We start from the raw sequence: 6,613 nt of genomic DNA, 5'->3' as shown, positions 1-6,613 counted from the left end.
GGGTGGCTCAGTCAGTTAAGTGGCTGCTTTCGGCTCAGGTCATGATGCCAGGGTCCTGGGATCGAGTCCCACATTGGGCTCCCTGTTCAGCGGGGAGCCTGCTTCTCCACTGCCTCTGTGGGTTTTTTGCACTAATCCTTCCATGTGCCCAAACTGTGAATAAACTGACTGACAATGCCTTGTACATACAACAACAAATGCAGCACATGTTTCTATCAGTCCCTGTCCCCTCCCAAATTTTGTAACTCACTGTTTATGTTTCTCTCTTGCCCGCTAGCCTGTGAGCCCTTGGAGCAGGGGCTCTGTTTTATTAACCTCTGTGGTTCGATGCCTAGGATACTTCCCAGCATAGAGCAGGAGACTGGGCAGGCTATCATCTGTGAGGAATGAGGGCAAGAATGAGAACGCCCATGTATTCACTTCCGCGTGCACGCACACAGCCCCTACTATGTGCCAACCTAGGCACCAGGGATAAAGCCATGAACGTTTGCAAGTTCGGAATACAAAAGGACCATGATTTAACCGCTTGGATATGATCAGACAATGGATTTCAAAGCAGAAATCAAAAGATATAACCAAGAAGGCAACATAGACCAGACTAGCTTTACAAAGTGGGACCTTCGTCCCATCTAGGAATCAACTGCATTGCTCTGAAAGTGAGAAGTAGTGTCCTTAATAGACTTCTTTCTCAGTGGGCATCCCATCCGAACACCTTATGAAAAGCCTGGAAGAAAAGGACAGCTCTTTGCTTCTTTTCTTTCTCCCAATCTCGTGATTCGGGATCAGAATCACAAGTTGGCAAACCTACACAGAGTTTGTAGCATTCTGTTTCAAGCACAGACTCTGGTGAACTACAAATAGAATTAAGTGTTTTCATCACAGTTGGACTTCCACCTTCTCTGCAAGCCGTGGAGTCCACCTGCTGGGTAATCAGTCAAAGGCACTCGCTTTCTCTCTGTATTCCTATGGCATCAAGGCCACTATTTCCACAGAGAAAAATCTAACTCTGAAGTAGGGTCCTTTGATCGTAGTTATGGTGCTCTTACGTTCACGTAGCAAGATGGGACACCCCAGGGATAACTTATTAATTATAATGGAGTGATCTGGGAGATGCGACCTGAACCAAATGATCCAACTTTTCGACATGGATAACAGGACAAACTGACATCATGTGTCTCATGGTGTGATGCTGTGGTCTCTGGTTATCCACTGTTGCGACATAAACCATTCCAGAATTTAGTGGCTTAAAATAACAATTCAGGGGAATCTTCAAATCAAATACAAACAAATGAACAGAAGCATTTTTCAAACACATAACATAGTCCCATCGGGGAAGGGGTCGTTAATACAAGTAATTCTGATATTCAGAATTTGGACTACATGCTCTCAAGCTAAAAAGAACTCCAGACAAATATTGAACTCTAAGAAGATCCTTTTAGCACAGGCATGAGATCACAATTCTGAAACTACTTTCTATGCATTCTAGGATTAATTGAATAAGTCAATATATTGTGAATGGTGGGATCCCGATTTTCATTGTTGGAGAAGGTAGAAACCATTATGGAAAAGGAGAGGAACGGGGAGGAACAGACTGAACTTTGCTGTGTTGGATTGGAACCAAAGGTATCAGCTTTTGTGGTTTTTTTTTTTTTTTTTAAGATTTTATTTATTTATTTATTTGACAGGCAGAGATTACAAATAGGCAGAGAGGCAGGCAGAGAGGCAGGCAGAGAGAAAGGAGGAAGCAGGCTCCCTGCTGAGCAGAGAGCCCGATGTGATGCGGGGCTTGATCCCAGGACCCTGGGATCATGACCCGAGCCAAAGGCAGAGGCTTTAACCCACTGAGCCACCCAGGTGCCCCAATGATATCAGTTTTAATATGTAGAGATAGCTAGATATAGAAATGGTACAGATACATGTGGCTGTTATGTATGTATTCAACACATATGTGTGTACATGTGTGTATACACACACATATGTATATATACATCTATTTCCCAGCTCTGTCTGCTGCTTAAGGGCTCTTATTCTGGTTATTTTTAATTCGACTTTAAAAAAAATACATTTTCAGGGCACCTGGGTGGCTCAGTAGGTCAAGGTGCCTGCTTTGGGCTCAGGTCATGATTCCAGGGTCCTGGGATTGAGTCTTGCATTGGACTCCTTGCTCAACAGGAGGTCTGCTTCTTCTTCTGCCTCTCCCCGACTAGCTCTCTCGTGTGTGCTTTCTCTCCCTCAAATAAATAAAATATTTAAAAATAAATAAAAACAAACTTTGTAAGGCGTGGAGTAAAAAACGTTTTAAAAAAACATTTTGGGGCCTCCTGGGTGGCTCAGTGGGTTAAGCCTCTGCCTTCAGCTCAGGTCATGATCTCAGAGTCCTGAGATCAAGCCCCACATCAGGCCCTCTGCTCAGCGGGGTGCCTGCCTCCTCCTCTCTCTCTGCCTCCTCTCCGCCTACTTGTGATCTCTGTCAAATAAATAAATAAAATCTTTAAAAAAAACCATTTTGAAACCAAATAATTGACTTAATGTAGCAAAACAACTTATTGAATTCATGTCTCTACCATTGATTTATGATAATCCTTTATCATGTATTAGATTATTAAATGTACTAGTATATACGTCTTGAATACATAATTCTTTTATTCTTATGCCACTCCACTCATGTGCTATATGTCGACTCATCTAATTACACCTCTGAAATTTTGGACATTTGAACGATAATAATAACAATAAAATAATATTTTAAAAGAAGTGTTCAAAAATGCCCTGTTAAACAACAGAATGTCTAGCCTTGAACTGAACTATTGCCATCCAGAGATCCTGAGCCGCTGTATCTTTCAAGCCTCTTTGAGTACTAGCAACAGCAAGAAATATATTTTTGCCTTGGAACTTATCACACACATATTTATTTACTTGTGGTTTTTTCATTCATTCATTTAAATGTGGACTCATATATTCTTACCTTATTCAATAAAATATAACCCTTAATGTTATTTATGTTTATGCTCAAACTGTTCCAGTGTTTTGACCTGTATTCTGTGACCTAGTAACATGTCCGCACCATTTCTCGAGCATCCCTTCTTTGATGGCACAAGATGATCCAGGCTTATCCTATCCTAAGTTGGCCATTTCTCCGAGGATCCCTGGTTCCTTTTATTTTATTTTTAAAAAGATGTTATTTATTTGACAGAGAGGGAGACAGCGAGAGAGGGAACACAAGCAGGGGGAGTGGGAGAGGGAGAAGCAGGATCCTACTGAGCAGGGCTCAAACCCAGGACCTGAGCCAAAGGCAGACACTTTACGACTGAGTCACCCAGGCACCCCCAAAAATAGACTCTTAAATACAGAGAACAAACTGGTGGCTGCCAGAGGGGAGAGGGCTAGAGGGAATTGGTAAAATAGATAAAGGGGATTAAGAGGTACAAACTCTTGGTTATAAAAAAAAAATAAGTCATGGAAATGAAAAGTACAGCATGGGGAATATAGTCAACAATATTATAATAACGCTGTTTGGTGACAGATGGTGACCACACTTACTGTGGCGAGCAATGAGCCATGTGTAGAATTGTTGAGTCATTATGCCATACACATGAAACTAATGTAACATTATATTTTAATTATACTTCAATTTTTTAAAAAGCTGAAGTTGTTTAAGGGCAACTTCCCTTTTCCAAGTGTTTGTTTTTAACCCAAGTTCCTTAAAGAAGTTATGTTGAGTTGAGAGAGGCCAACGGCATAGACTCTACCAATGGTTTCCTTTTTTTAAAAATTGTATTTATTTATTTTTAAAGATAGTTTTATTTATTTATTTGACAGAGAGACAGCAAGCACAAGCAGGGGGAGCCGCAGAAGGAGAGGGGAAGCAGGCTCCCCGCTGAGCTGGCAGCCCAACATGGGGGTCAATCCCAGGACCCTGGGATCATGACCTGAGCTGAAGGCAGAGGCTTAAATGACTGAGCCACCCAGGTGCTCTAAGTGTTTTTATTTTTTTAGCTTTTATTTATGTATTTGAGAGAGAGAGGGCACAAGGTGGGGGAGGGGCAGAGGGAGAAGCAGACTCCCCTGCTGAGCAGGGAGCCCTGCCCAACATGAGGCTCCATCCCAGGACCCTGAGATCATGACCCATGGTTTTCTTTGAATTAATTTTATTTGAACTCATTGAGCGTATTTCAGATAAAAGATTCCTCACCTTAAAATGAAGAGATTGGACTGACCCAGGGGTTATTAACCTGAGGTTTGGCAGATCAGTGACTTTTAAAGAAAAACATCTGCTTTTCCTTTTCAATGAACCCTACCAAAAGTGTTTCCTTCAGTTGCAAATATAAGTATCAAACCGCAATCCCGCTAGCAGGAACTGTGACTTGTCACTAGTAGAAATCACAAGTACTTTCACATCACATGACTGTTCTTGCAGATATCTTAAAATATCATTTATGATCAATATTACATCAAAACCATGGTAGTTATTAGATTGCTGTTAGATCTTGTATTTAGTGGATTAAATAGAGATCTACATATATCACATATTTATACATTTTTATACTTCAGTAACCATATTTTCAATGTAATTGGTTTCCTTTGTAGCCCTATGTGAGATGTTTTATGCATCCAAAAACATTGTTCTGGGGCACCTGGCTGGCTCAGTCAGTGGAGCATGGCAACTCTTGATCTTGGAGTTCTAAGTCTGAGCTCCACACTGGGTATAGAGATTACTTAAAAATAAAATCTTTTAAAAAATAAAAATAAAAACCAGACATTATTCTGAGAAGCCAGACTGAAAGGGCCCCTGGCTGGGTCAAAAAATATTTAGAGCCCTTGAACAGGACACTCTGGTTTTTGATGTCCACATTGGTATGTACACAGGATCTCTATCTGTCTCTCTGGGAACACTGCCCATAATTTAGATAATTATCTCTGTGACAAGGTTACACTGACATTTTGATCATTCCATATCTGACTTCAAATACAAGCTAGTCCCCAAGCCAAAACATCGAAACCTTTAAACTCAATCTTCCATACAAACCCTTCTCTTCAATTACTCTCTAACACTTTCACAGCAAAATGTGGGAAAAACAGAACGAGAAATGGAACCAAAAAACCCATGTCTTATTTTTAGTTCTGCTCTCCGATCCTGGGAAAGTCATGTAATTTTTCTGAACCTCATCTATAAACACATTTAGATCATCTTTAAAATCTGTAAGTTCCCAAGGCAACTGGGTGGTTCAGTTGGTTAAGCATCTCCCTTCGGCTCTGGTCATGATCCCCGGGTCACAGGATGAAGCCCCACACATAACCCTAACCCTGCTCAGTGGGGAGTCTGCTTCTCCCTCTTCCTCTGCCCCTCTCTCCCATCCCCCAGCTCACCCTCTTTCTCTCACTCTCTGTCTCTTTCAAATAAATAAACAAAAGCTTTAAAAAAATAAAATCTCTAAGTTTCTTTTCAGTTGTAAAATTTTATACTTCTGAAATTGTCTGATTTTCTGCTAGGTGTGTTCTTTGGCATTCAGTTCTTAGTATTCTATCTTTAATTAATTCATTCACTTATCAGTTATTGGTGGGACTAATTAAGCAACTAAACCGGAGGGTCCTGGAAAATTTTTCCGATGAGCCATATTTAAGCTGAGTTTTGAAGGCTAAGTATGAGTCCATTAAGCAAGGACAGGACAAGAACTTTCTAGGCAGAGAACACTGCCAAGGCCCAGTGTGCTTAGTGTCCACAGTGCACTGAAGGGCTTTACAGGGGGTCAAAGGGTACCAGATCTGTACAGTATCTTTCTTACAAGCCTGGCCTCCTTGGCTTATAGGAAATGGGAGAAAGTGTACAAACAGGTGAAGTGACATGGTCAAGTTTGTGTTTTGGGTAAACAGCCTTGAGAGCAATGAGAAGCAAAGGGGAAACTGAAATCAGAAAGATCAGTTAGAAAGGAGGATCCTGCAATATTTGAGGTAAGAGATAATGGAGACTCAAATCAAGGCACTGGCAATGAGAAAGAATAGTCAAATGAGTAAAAAGAATGGAAGTAAATGATCTCATGAGAAACTGGATGTGATGATGAAGGAAGAATCTAGGGTGACCCTAGCTTCTAGTGAGAACACCTGAGTGAAGAGTGGTATTAAGGGAGCAAATATTCACCAGAATAGGGAATACCAGAAGAAAAGGCTCTCTGGGGAAGAAAGCTAGGCTTTGAAATGTTGAGTTTGAGAAGCCTATTAGACCTCCAGAGAGAAAAATTCTGGCCAGCCCTTGGAAATGAGAGCATGGAATTCTGGAGAAAGATACTCCTGGAGATGTAGAATTATTTATTGTTCCTGGAGATAAAGAATTATAAAAATCACATGAGGTAGCTGAAGCCATTCAATTAGCTCCTCCCTGCCCCCTACCAATAGCACCACCCATCCAGCCCCTCTGCAGTGCCTCACCTCACCAAACCCCTCCAGTCTGAGTCCTGAGCTTGCTATTAAGGCTTGCAACAGTTGCTTCCTCCTCTTTCTCACCTTTCCCATTGACTGTTGCTACTCAGTAACACATCTCTGTGTTCTTTAGGATACAAGCAAAATCACTGTAGCAAAGGAACCCCAAAGTACAATAGCTGATACATGACAGGAACTT

The 6,613-nt window shown here is 41.3% G+C and overlaps 1 protein-coding gene across 1 annotated transcript in view; it reads right to left on the bottom strand.

The window, feature by feature from the left end:
* Nucleotides 1-261: 261 nt before the first annotated feature.
* The window catches only part of MBTPS2 (membrane bound transcription factor peptidase, site 2), a 78,786-nt gene continuing 72,434 nt past the window's right edge, over nucleotides 262-6,613 (bottom strand). Inside the window, exon 16 of the transcript XR_004282497.1 lies at nucleotides 262-377. The gene's annotated coding sequence lies outside the window, so the exon portion shown is untranslated. The remainder of the gene's footprint in view (nucleotides 378-6,613) is intronic.

This window comes from Mustela erminea, chromosome X (assembly GCF_009829155.1).
Source record: "Mustela erminea isolate mMusErm1 chromosome X, mMusErm1.Pri, whole genome shotgun sequence".
Lineage (NCBI taxonomy): Eukaryota > Metazoa > Chordata > Mammalia > Carnivora > Mustelidae > Mustela > Mustela erminea.
Note: the sequence above shows the minus strand (reverse complement) of the source record. Positions and strands in the feature narration are given on the sequence as shown.